A 13,248-nucleotide genomic window follows, 5' to 3' on the forward strand; every position below is an offset into this window, starting at 1 on the left:
CACAAAGGAGCTGGCAGGCCCGGAGCCTCCTCTCAGCATAAACACATGGCCACCTGCAGGAACCAGAGCAGTGCCTACACTCACTATCTAACCTGCTTACACCAACGCCACCCCCCGCCCCAGCACCCCTCACTTTGGCAGATCTGCAATTTCCAATCACACCTGCCTCAGTCCCAGCATGTCAGGTCCCCTCCTTCAGAATACTGGCTCAAATCTTGCAAACACCACATTTCCCAACCCACATGTTTTGTGGGGCCTTGGTCTTAGGGGCGGCAGCAGTGGGTCCTGCTAAAGCTCAAGGCATACCTTTTTGAAATGGTGCTTTCCACCCCAGCTGGTGACCAAATACTGCCCAAAACAGACAATGAGAGCCTCTGCAGATGACTGCACTAAAGGAAAAAGTAGCCAGGACAAAACAGCACAGCACATGCAACATACATAGGAGACATCCTCTGAAGCTCTGGGTTTTGGGGAATAGGGGATGCTGTACTACAGGACTTCGTCTTCAAGAGCAGGAGAGATATCTGACTTTCCTAACACACAGAAACAGACATGGAGAATTAGGCAAAATGAGGAGACAGAAATATGTCTGAAATGAAAGAACAATACAAAACCATGGCAAGAGACCTAAGCAAAACAGATATAATATGCTTGATAGAGAATTTAAAGTAACGATCATAAAGATACAGGACTTGAGAAAAGACTGGAGGACATCAGTGAGACCCTTAACAGAGAGATAAAAAAGAACTAATCAGAGATGAAGAATACAACAAATGAAATTAAAAATACACTAGATGGAAAAATAACAGGCTAGAGGAAGCTAAGGAACAAATTAGTGACCCAGAAGACAGAGCAATAAAAAGCAATCAAGGAGAGCAGGTGAAAGAAAAAAATATTATGCAAAATGAGAATAAACTTAGGGAACTCAATGACTCCATCAAGTGTAATAACATTCACATTATAGGGATCCCAGAAGAAGAAAAGAGAGAAAAGGGGGCAGAAAATTTATTTGAAGAAATAATAGCTAAAGACTTTCCTCATCTGAGGAAAGAAACAGATACCCAGATCCAGGAGGCATGGAGAGCCCCTAATAAAAGTAACCCAAGAAGGTCCATCAAGACACATTGTAATTAAAATGGCAAAAAGTAGTGATAAAGAGAGAAATTTAAAAGCAGCAAGAGAAAAGAAGACAGTTACATACAAGGGAAATCCCATAAGGCTATGCATGGTGTTTTCAGCGAAAACTTTGCAGACCAGAAGGGAGTGGAATGATATATTCAAAGTGCTAGAAGGAAAAAAAATTCTGCAGCCAACAATACTCTAACCAGCAAGGCTATCATTCAGAATAGAAGGAGAAATAAAGAGTTTTCTCAGACAAACACTAAAGAAGTTCATGACCACTAAACCAGACCTACAAGAAATGTCAAAGGGGACCCTTTGAGTGGAAAGGAAAGACTATAGGTAAGCGTATGAAAAGTAGGAAAAAAAGAAATAAAAATAAATATATCTGTAAAAATTAATCAAGGGATTCACACACATACAAAAAAAAAGTGTTGTAAAATATGACACCATATACCTAAAATGTGTGAGGAAGAGGAGAAAAGAACGAGTCCAAACTTAAGCAACCATCAACTTAATATAGACTGATATATGCAGAAGATGTTATATACAAACCTAATGGTAACCAAAAATAAAAAACCAGTAACCGATATACAAACAAAAAAGAGAAAGGAATCCAAGTACATCACTAAAGAAAGCCAGCAAACCATGAAAGAGAGCAAAAGGATGAGAAAAAAAAAAAACCCACAAAAACAACTACAAAACAAGTAACAAAATGGCAATAAATACATATCTGTCAATAATTACTTTGAACATAAATGGACTAAATGCTCCAATCTAAAGACATAGGGTGACAGAATGGATTAAAAAAAAAGATTCATCTATATGATGCCTACAAGAGGCTCATTTCAGACTGAAAGACACCTGAAGATTGAAAGTGAGGGGATGGAGAAACATTTGTCATGCAAATGGTTGCCAAAAGGAGGCTGGGTGGGCAGAGGGAGGAGCAGTGCTTCCATCAGACAAAATAGACCTTAAAACAAAGACTGTAACAAGAAACAAAGAATGACACTACATAATAATAAAAGGGACAATCCAACAAGAAGCTACGATTCTAAATATTTACGCACCCAATGTGGGAGCACCTAAATACATAAAACAGCTAATAAAAAAACATAAAGTAAGCAATCAATAGTAATACAATAATAGTAGGGGACTTGAACACCCCACTTACATCAATGGACAGATCATCTAAGCAGAAAATCAACAAACAGTTGAATGACTTTGAATGACACACTGGACCAGATGGATTTAACAGATATAATCAGAACATTCCATCCTAAAGCAGCAGAATACACATTCTTTTCACAGGTATATGGAACATTCTACAGAATAGATAACATGTTAGGCCACAAAACAAGTCTCAACAAATTGAAATAGATCTAATTCATTCCATGTATCTTTTCTGACCACAACACTATGAAACTAGAAATCAACCACAGGAAAAAATCTGGACAAATACATGAAGGTTAAATAACATGCCACTAAACAACAAATGGGTCAACCAAGAAATAAAAAAAGAAGTTCAAAAATTACAGGGAGATAAATGAAAATGAAAACACAACAATTCAAAATCTCTGAGATGCAGCAAAAGCAGTTCTAAGAGGGAAGTTTATAGCAATACAGGCCTACCTCAAGAAGTAAGAAGCTCAAATACACAACCTAACCTTATATCTATAGGAACTAGAAAAAGAACAAACAAAACCCCAAACCAGCAGAAGGAAGGAAATAAGAAAGAATAGAACAGAAATAAATAATACAGAAATTTTTTTTTTTAAAAAAAGAACACATCAATGAAAGCAGGAGCTGGTTCTTTGAAAATCAATAAACTTCTAGCTAGACTCTTCAAAAAACGAGAAAGAGGACTCAAACAAAATCAGAAACGAAAGAAGAAAAATAACAACCGAAAACACAGAATTACAATCATAAGAATATTATGAAAAATTATATGCCAACAAATTTGACAACCTGGATGCATAAAATCTCCCAAAACTGAAGGAGAAAGAAATAGAACATTTGAAGAGACTGATTACCAGCAATGAAATTGAGTCAGTAATAAAAAAAAAACTCCCAACAAACAAAAATTCAAGACCAGAGAGCTTCACAGGTGAATTCTAACAAACATTTAAAGAAGAGTTAACATCTATTTTCATCTCAAATTATTAGAAAAAAATGGAAGAGAAAGGAAAACTTCCAAGTTCATTCTATTAGGCCAGCATTATACCCTGATACTCAAACCAGATAAAGACACCACCCAAAAAGAGAACTAAAGGTCAATAATCTCTGATGAACATAGATGCAAAAATCCTCAACAAAATATTAGCAAACTGAATCTAGCATACATTAAAAAAATTATTCACCATGATCAAGAGGGATTTACTCCTGGGTTCCAAGAGTGGTTCAATATTCACAAATCAACTTGATACATTACACCAACAAAGGAAGGGATAAAAAGGGAAAAGTGAAGGGTGGGGGGAATCAGAGGGGGAGATGAACCATGACAGACTATGGACTCTGAGATACAAACTGAGGGTTTTAGAGGGGAGGGGTCTGGGGGGATGGGTTAGCCTGGTGATGGGTATTAAGGAGGGCACATATTGAATGGAGCACTAGGTGTTATACGCAAACAATGAATCATGGAACACTACATCAAAAACTAATGATGTATGGTGACTAATATAATAAACTAAAATTTAAAAAATTAAAAAAAACACATATGATCATTTCAATAGATACAGAAAAAGCTTTTGGCAAAGCACAATATCCATTCATGATAAAATCCCTCCACAAAATAGGTTTAGAGGGAACATACCTCAACATAATAAAGGCCGTATATGAAAAATCCAAAGCTAACATATATGCAATGGGTAAAAACTGAGCTTTTCCTCTAAGATCAGGAGCAAGACAAAGATCTCCACTCTTACTCTTTTTATTCAATATAGTACTGGAAGTCCTAGCCACAGCAGTCAAACAACAAAAAGAAATAAAAGGTATCCAAATTGATAAGGAAGAAATAAAACTTTTAGTATTTGCAGATAACATAATACTATATATAGAAAACTCTAAAGACTCCACCAAAAAGCTACTAGAACTGATAAATGAATTCAGTAAGGTTGCAGGATACAAAATCAATATATAGAAATCTGTTTCACTTCTATAAATAATGAAGTAGCAGAAAAAGAAATTATGAAAACAGTTCCATTTACAATTGCAACAAAAATTGTAATGTACTAGGAATAAACTTAACCAAGGAGGTAAAAGACCTGTACTCTGAAAACTGTAAAACACTGTTGAAAAAAATTGAAGATGACACAAAGAAATAGACAGATATTCCTACTCATGGATTGGAAGAAAAAATAGTTAAAATCTCCATACTACCAAAAGAAATCTGCAGATTTAATGCAATCCCTATCAAAATACCAACAGCATTTTTTACAGAACTAGAACAATCCTAAAACTTGTATGGAATCACAAAAGAGCCTGAAGAGCCAAAGAAATCTTGACAAATAAAAATAAAACAGGAGGTATCACAATGCCAGAATTCAGGTTATATTACAAAGTTGTAGTAATCAAAATAGTGTGATATGGGCACAAAATAGATCAATAGAACAGAATAGAAAGCCCAGAAATAAAATCATAATTACATGGCCAATTAATCTTTGACAAAGGAGGCAAGAATATGCAATGGGAAAAAGTCTCTTCAACAAATGGTGTTGGGAAAACTGGATAGCTACATGCAAAAGAATGAAAGTGGACCACATTCTTACACCATACACAAAAATAAACTCAAAATAGATTAAAAGACCTAAATGTGAGAACTGAAGCCATAAAAATCCTAGAAGAGAGCACAGGCAGTAATTTCTCTGACATGACCATAGGAACATCTTTCTAGATATGTCTCCTAAGGCTAGAGCAACAAAAGCAAAAATAAACTATTGGGACTGCATCAAAATAAAAAGCTTCTGCATAGCAAAGAAAACCATCAACAAACTAAAAGACAACCTAGGGACTAGGAGAAGATATTTGTAATGGCATACCTGATAAAGGATTAGTATCCAAATATATATAAAGAACTTATACAACCCAACACCCAAAAAACAAATAATCTAATTAAAAATAGGCAGAAGACATGAACACAGATTTCTCCAAAGAAAACATACAGATGGCCAAAAGACACATGAAAAGATGCTCAACATCACGCATTATCAGGGAAATGCAAATCAAAACCACAATGAGATATCACTTCATACCTGTCAGAATTGGCAAAATAAAAAATGCAAGAAACAACAAGTATTGGCGAGATTGTGGAGGTAAAGGAACCCTTGTACACTCCTGGTGGGAATGCAAACTAGTGCAGCCACTGTGGAAGACAGTATGGAGGTTCCTCAAAAAATTAAAAATAGAACTACCATTTGATCCAGCAGTCACACAGAGCATTTAAACAAAGAATACAAATACACTAATTTGAAGGGATATAATCACCCCTATGTTTATTGCAGCATTATTTACAACAGCCAAACTAAGGAAACAGCCTAAGTCTCCATGGGTAGATGAATGGATTAAGAAGTGGTATGTACATATGTATATATGTATAAGAGAATATTACTCAGCCATAAAAAATAATGAAATTTTGCTATTTGTAATAACATGTGTGGAACTGGAATGTATAATACTAAGTGAGATAAGACAGAGAAAAACAAATCCTATATGATTTCACTCATATGTGGAATTTAAGAACAAAACAAATGAAGAAAGGGGGGGAAAAAAGAGACAAACCAAAAAAACAGACTCTTAACCATAGAGAAAAGCAGATGGTTACCAGAGGGGAGGAAGTGGAGGGATGAATGAAATAGGTCAATGAGGTTAAGAGTACACTTTTATCGTGATGAGCACTGAGTAATATATGAACTGTTTAATCACTATGTTGTACACCTGAAACTAAAATAATACCGTGTGTCAGCTAAACTTGAATTAAAATTTTATTATGTATTTATTTATTAGATATTTTATTTATTTATTTTTTTGACAGAGAGACACAGCAAGAGAGGGAACACAAGCGGGGGGAGTGGGAGAGGGAGAAGCTGGCTTCCCGCTGAGCAGGGAGCTAGATGGGGGACTCGATCCCAGGACCCTGGGATCACGAGCTGAGCCGAAGGCAGACGCTTAACAACTGAGCCACCCAGGCGCCCCTTGAATTAAAACTTTAAAAAATAGTAGAAGGAAAAGAAAAAATGAAACAAACAAGGTACAAATTACAGGAAGGTATTTGTAACATAAATAACCCAAAGAAGTCTAATATCAAGAATATGTAAATCCAATGTATATCTAATATTTGATTGGTAAAAATTAAGAAGTCTTAGAATGTGGAGAGATGGGGATCAAACCAATTTTTCTGCATTGCTAGTGCAAGTTGATAATTTAACACAACCTCATTAGAAAACAACTTGGCATTTTCTATGAAGTTCAAAATTTGTATACCCTGTGACTCAGCCATTTTACTTACAGTTTAACCCCAGGTATTTGGACACCTGTACAAGAATACTGACTGTAGTTCTGACACAGGAAAACAGTCAATCTGGAAACAGCCCAAATGCTTTCGATGAGGGAATGAGCAAATGAATGGTGCTGTATTCACAGAGTGGGATACTATACAGCAGTGAAAACTGAATGAACTACAGCTAGATGCAACAATAAGTGTGAATCTGGGTACACTAAGTCTGAGTGGGAAAAAAAGCAATCACAGTAGATTAAAATGGTATACAGAAAAATGCACTATATATTCTTTAGGCATGTATACATATGAAATATGGCTCACTTTTATAAAGCAAGAAAATAGAAAACACAAAACTCTTTACAGAGTGGTTGGCTGACAGAAGGATGGGTGGGTAAGTATGGATCTAGGTTAGAACAGGAAAACGAAGATGAATATGTAAGTTACTAGTAATATTGTAGTTCCTGGGTTGAGTATTTACAAGTTTCATTTTCCTAACTATGTATACATACAGACAGACAGACATGAGCTGTAAATGAACAATTTACATTAGTCCACTTATGATTAAGTCAACCTTGTACACCTGATTTCAAGAAGGAAAATAAAATATATAACCTTATTTTCACATTGTGATGGCCCCAATGTCTCCACAGAAGCCATTATTTGAGTGGAAATCAGCTGGGACCCAGTGCTTAGAGAAACTTTGTGTTGTGTTTCTACCAGAAAATCAGGAGACCTTTGGGGACCTCCAATGCAGTTCTGGCATCACTAACCTTTCTTGATCTGTATGGAAATAGAAAGAATTCTTCTAACCAGCACAGCAACACCTTCCCGAGTGTCAATGGAGATATTTTAAATGTATCTAAATTACCTTCTTTTTTAGAAAACCTTATTTTTATAATTATCAATCACTCTCGATTGGAACTTGTCAATCACTAAATTGAATTTTTCCATTTTCAGATGGCTAAGGTCAAATCCATTGATGTAGAATTGCCTTCAGTAACAATCAAGTTGCTGAAGTGAAAGTCAATAAAAATACATCAATTCTGATTTTGTCCATGCTGATATCTAGGACTTCCCCCAACCAGGGCAGGACTTCAGTGATCTAAAACAGCAGCAGTAGCTGAAAAGTAAATTGAATTGTGGTTTTCATGAGTCATCAATGTGAATCACAACTGGTTTCCAGTCAAACTCTAGTGGCATCTCTGGCCTGGATGGAATGCATTGAAATGTTCCTTTTTCTGACAACATGTATGCTCACTTTCCTGTACAGTCACTTTCCACTGGGCACTTTCCAACCTCAGTGGGTTAGCATTTTAATAGCTACCTTCCTCAGCCAGGAAGCAGCTTAAGCTATAATTCATTCAGATTGGTAAAAATAGATCTTTCTGGGGACTACAATCTTCAAGTCAATTGAGGAAAACAACCGAGCAGCAAAAGGATGTAGAGAAAACATCATAACTAAAGAAAACAAAGCATTTTATTTGATTGGGAGATGATTTGCAGTCTAGCTTTTGCCTTGTGTCTGAGAAATTTAAATAGAAGTAAAAGGACAACTCTTGATTTAATTTTAAAGTTATGATCATTATGGTCTTCTGCTCAAACCTTGGGAATGTTATTTAAAAAATAAAAACAAACTAGTACCATGGAGGCTAGATGAGATGGCACTTCCTTAGAACACTGATGAGGGAGAAGTTCATTTTGAATGGATGCATCCGTCTATCCTTCCATCGATCCTTCCAACCATCCTTCCATCCATCCATCCATCCATCCATCCATCCATCCATCCATCCATCTATCCAGTAATTACCAGGTATCTTCAATGTAGAAGGCACTGGATATTGGTACAAATTAATTTGAAGCAGAGTCCCTTTCTTTAAAAGGTTTATATTTAATAGGATTTAATCCCCTGTGGTAAAGATAAATCAAGATTTAATCTGTCACTAAGTACAAAAGTTTTTTCTAATATTTTTTCAACATATTATTGAAGTTTTAATATCAAACTATTATGAAAAAGAAATTTAGGCATTCATTTTTCTTTAGGACTTTTGCCATATGCTTAAAAATTGTATCTATAAATCAAACTGCCTTATATTTCAGAAGACTACTAAAGAAATGAAATCTAGAATATCTTTGTGAATCAACATAGCTGAAGTATGTTTTTAATATTTTTCATTTATCCCACAACACTTTGTACTGTGAATTACCTTTGAGGCCATGAAAACCAATCAGATTGAAACAATGCATTTGGAGGAAAAAAGACTCAAGTAGAACTCATTGTAAGTGTGATTCCAATTTTATTCTCAAAGATAATTACATCTTTGGAAGTGCCTTATAGAGCCTAAATAGTGACACTTCATTGTGAAGACAGTCACATTTGTCATCTCTTTATTACTATTCTGTTTTTCTATCTTATGAATTTCTCAAAAGCCTGTGAACACCTTATTGCTACTTGCAAAGTTAAAAAAAAATAGAGGTGCAGGTCAGAAGTATGGAACTCTGACTTCTCTTGAGAGTTTTGACTTCTTGCTGTAATTAATTTAAGAAATTTTGCAGAATATTTTTTATTTAAAAAGCTATGGCTAAAACACCATTTATAGATACAGTGAGTGAAAATAATGAGACTAAGACCATGATACTTTCACCAGTGAAATCCAATTTCATTACACTTTTAAAAAATATTAAATAGAAAAAATGAAATGTGTAAATCAAGAAGTTTAAGAAATAGGGATGGCTTTAGCAATACCTATCAGGCTTCCTATTTTGCTTTCTTTATATTTGTCCTTATATATTACATTCAGATTTTGAGTTCACAAATTTTATGTTGTGAAATAAATGGAGAGTATAAAAACAAACACCAACAAAAATGAAAAACCCTCGAGAGGAAACCAAATACATATAGAAAATATTTAATTTATTGAATGCATATTCATTGAGTGCTCTGTGTTCAAGATACCATATTTACAGCTACATGAGGACATAAACATGATAAACTAAAAGTCTCCACCTGTGGTTTATAATTCTGTTGAAAGATAAGAGCAAGAAATATAGACATAAAATTCAAAGGACATTGAGTTATTTGTAATCTTTCCTAAAACAAAAAAATATTAGGCCCCCCAGTGTACTACTTTTGAGAACACCTTTATACATTTATTTTCCTTTAAAGCGCTTAACACATTTGTGCTAATTTATTGACTTCTGTACCTTTCTAAAATGTCTATTATCCCTATTAAAGGGGAGGTTTCATGAGAACAGGAATCATTACTATTTGGTTGGCCTATATTTTCTTAGCACCTCACATAATATAGCACATGGAGGCACTCAATAAATGTGGGTTTTTCAAAGATTTTATTTATTTATTTACGAGAGAGAGAGCACAAGTAGGCGGAGGGGAGGAGCTGGGGGGGACAGAGGGAGAGGGAGAAGCAGACTCCCCACTAAGCAGAAAGCACAATGTGGGGCTCGATCCCAGGACCCTAAGATCATGACCTGAGCTGTTTAACCGACTAAGCCACCCAGGCACCCCTCAATAAATGTTTTGAATGAATGTCTGAACAAGTGAATTCAAAAATGACAATACATTTATATGAAAAATATTATGTAATATTTAAAAACTAGAGTAATAGTAAGGGAAATCATGTTGAAAATATTCAGATCATAACATTTAGAGGAAAAAATCAGTAAAAAAGACTGCATAAAATGTAATCTCACAATAGAAAAGATCAATGAAACCAGGAGCTGCTTCTTTGAAAAATTCAACAAAATTAAACACCTAGCCAGATTCATCAAAAGAAAAAAAAAGAGGACTCAAATAAAAACAGAGAGGAAAAATAACAACTGATACTACAGATATACAAAGGATTATAAAGAATATCATGAAAAATTATATGCCAACAAATTGGACAAGGGAGAAGAAATAGATAAATTCTTAGAAACAAAGAACCCCCCAAAACTGAAGCAGAAAGAAACAGAACATTTGAACAGACTGATTACAAGCAATGAAGTTGAATCAATCAAAAAACTCCCAACAAATAAAAATCCAAGACCAGAGGGCTTTACAGGTGAATTTTAACAAACACCTAAACAGAATTAATACCTATTCTTCTCAAACTATTCCAAAATATAGAAATTCATTTCTAATTCTAAATTCATTCTATGAGGCCAGCATTACCCTGATACCAAAACCAGACAGAGACACCACTAAAAAACAGAACTAAAGGTCAGTAATCTCTGATAAACATGGATGCAAAAATTCTCAACAAAATATCAGCAAACTGAATCCAGCATACATTAAAGAAATCATTCACCATGATCAAGTGGGATTTATTCCTAGGTTGCAAGGGTACTTCAATATTCACAAATCAATCAATGTGCTATATCACATCAATAAGAGAAATTGTAAGAACCACATGATCGTTTGAATAGATGCAGAAAAAGCATTTGACAAAGCCATACATTCATTCATGATAAAAACCCTCCACAATGTAGGCTTAGAGGGAACGTATCTCAACATAATAAAGGCCTTATATGAAAAACCCACAACTAACATCATACTCAATAGGGAAAAACTGAGAGCCTTTCCCCTAAGATCAGGAGCAAGACAAGGATGTCCACTCTCACCACTTTTATTCAATATAGTCCTGGGAGTCCCAGCCACAGCAGTCAAACAAAAAGAAATAAAAGACATCCAAATTGGTAAGGAAGAAGTAAAACTGTCAGCATTTGCAGATGACATGATACCATATATAGAAAACCCTGAAGACTCTCCAAAAAACTACTAGAACTGACAAATGAATTCAGTAGGGTCACAGGGTACAAAACCAATAAACAGAAATCCATTGCACTTTTATCCAACAATAATGAAAGTAGCAGAAAAAGAAATTAAGAAAACAGTCCCATTTACAATTGCACCAAAAATAATAATACCTAGGAATAAACTTAACCAAGGAGGTGAAAGACCTGTGAGGTGAAAGCAATAAGATGCTAATGAAAGATTGACGATGACACAAAGAAATGGAAAGATACTCCATGCTCATGGATTGGAGGAACAAATACTGTTAAAATCGCCATACTACCCAAAGCAATCTACAGATTTAATGCAATCCCTATCAAAATACCAATAGCATTTTTCATAGAACTAGAACAAATAACCCTCACATTTGTATGGTACCACAGAAGACCCTGAAGACCCAAAGCAATCTTGAAAAAGAACAGAACTGGAGGTATTGCAATCCTGGATTTCAAGATAATACTACAAAGCTGTGGTAATAAAAACAGTATAATACCAGCACAAAAATAGACACATAGACCAATGGAATAGAATAGACAGCCCAGAAATAAACCCACAGGTATGTGGTCAATTCATCTTCGAGAAAGGAGGCAAGAATATGCAATGGGAAAAAGACTGTCTCTTCAACAAATGATGTTAGAAAAACTGGGTAGCTACGTGCAAAAGAACCAAAACTGGACCACATTCTTACACCATACACAAAGTAAACTCAAAATGGATTAAAAGACCTACAGGTGAGAACTGAAACCATAAAAGTCTTAGAAGAGAGCACAGGCAGTAATTCCTCTGACATGGCCATAGCAACATTTTTCTAGATGTTTCTCCTGAGGCAAGAGCAACAAAAACAAAAATAAACTATTGGGACTGCATCAAAATAAAAAGCTTCTGCACAGTAAAAGAAAGCATCAACAAAACTAAAGGAGAACATGCTGAATGGGAGAAGATATTTACAAATGACATATCTGATAAAGGGTTAGCATCCAAATATATAGAAAGAACTTATACAAGTCATCACCCCCAAAACAAATAATCCAATTAAAAATGGGCAGAAGACAAGAACACACATTTCTCCAAAGAAGACATACAGATGGCCCACAGACACATGAAAAGATGCTCAAAAGCCACATGAAAAGATGCCCAACATCACTCATCATCAGGGAAATGCAAATCAAAGCTACAATGAGGTATCACCTCACACCGGTCAGAATGGCTAACATCAAAAATCCAAGAAACAAGTAGCGTTGGTGAGGATGTGGAGAAGAAGGAACCCTTGTGCGCTGTGGCAATGGCGGGAATGCAAAGTGGTGAAGCCACTTGGAAAACAGTATGGAGGTTCCTCAAAAATTAAAAAGAGAACTACCCTATGACCCAGTAATTCCAGTACTGGGTATTTACCCAAAGAATATAAAAACACTAATTTGAAAAGATATACATGCTCCTCTGCTTATTGCAGAATTATTTACAATAGCCAAACTATGGAAGCAGCCCCAATGTCCATGGATAGATGAATGAATAAGGAAGTACACACACACACACACACACACACACACACACACACACCCCACTGGAATATAAGTCAGTCATAAAAAAGAATGAGATCTTGCCATTTTGCAACAAAATGGATGGATCTAAATGGTATAATGCAAAGTGAAATAAGTCAGTCAGAAAAAGAAAAATACCATATGATTTCACTCATATGTGCAATTTAAGAAACAAAACAAATGAACAAAGAAAAAAGAGACAAACATACTCTTAAAGATAGAGAACAAACAGGTGGTTACCAGAGGGGACATAAGAGGAGGTGATATAGGTGAAGGGGATATAGAGTACACTTATTGTGATAAGCACT

The sequence above is a fragment of the Callorhinus ursinus genome, unplaced genomic scaffold, assembly GCF_003265705.2.
Source record: "Callorhinus ursinus isolate GAN/ISIS: 27379988/994484 unplaced genomic scaffold, GSC_fseal_2.0 scaffold1, whole genome shotgun sequence".
NCBI classification, from domain to species: domain Eukaryota; kingdom Metazoa; phylum Chordata; class Mammalia; order Carnivora; family Otariidae; genus Callorhinus; species Callorhinus ursinus.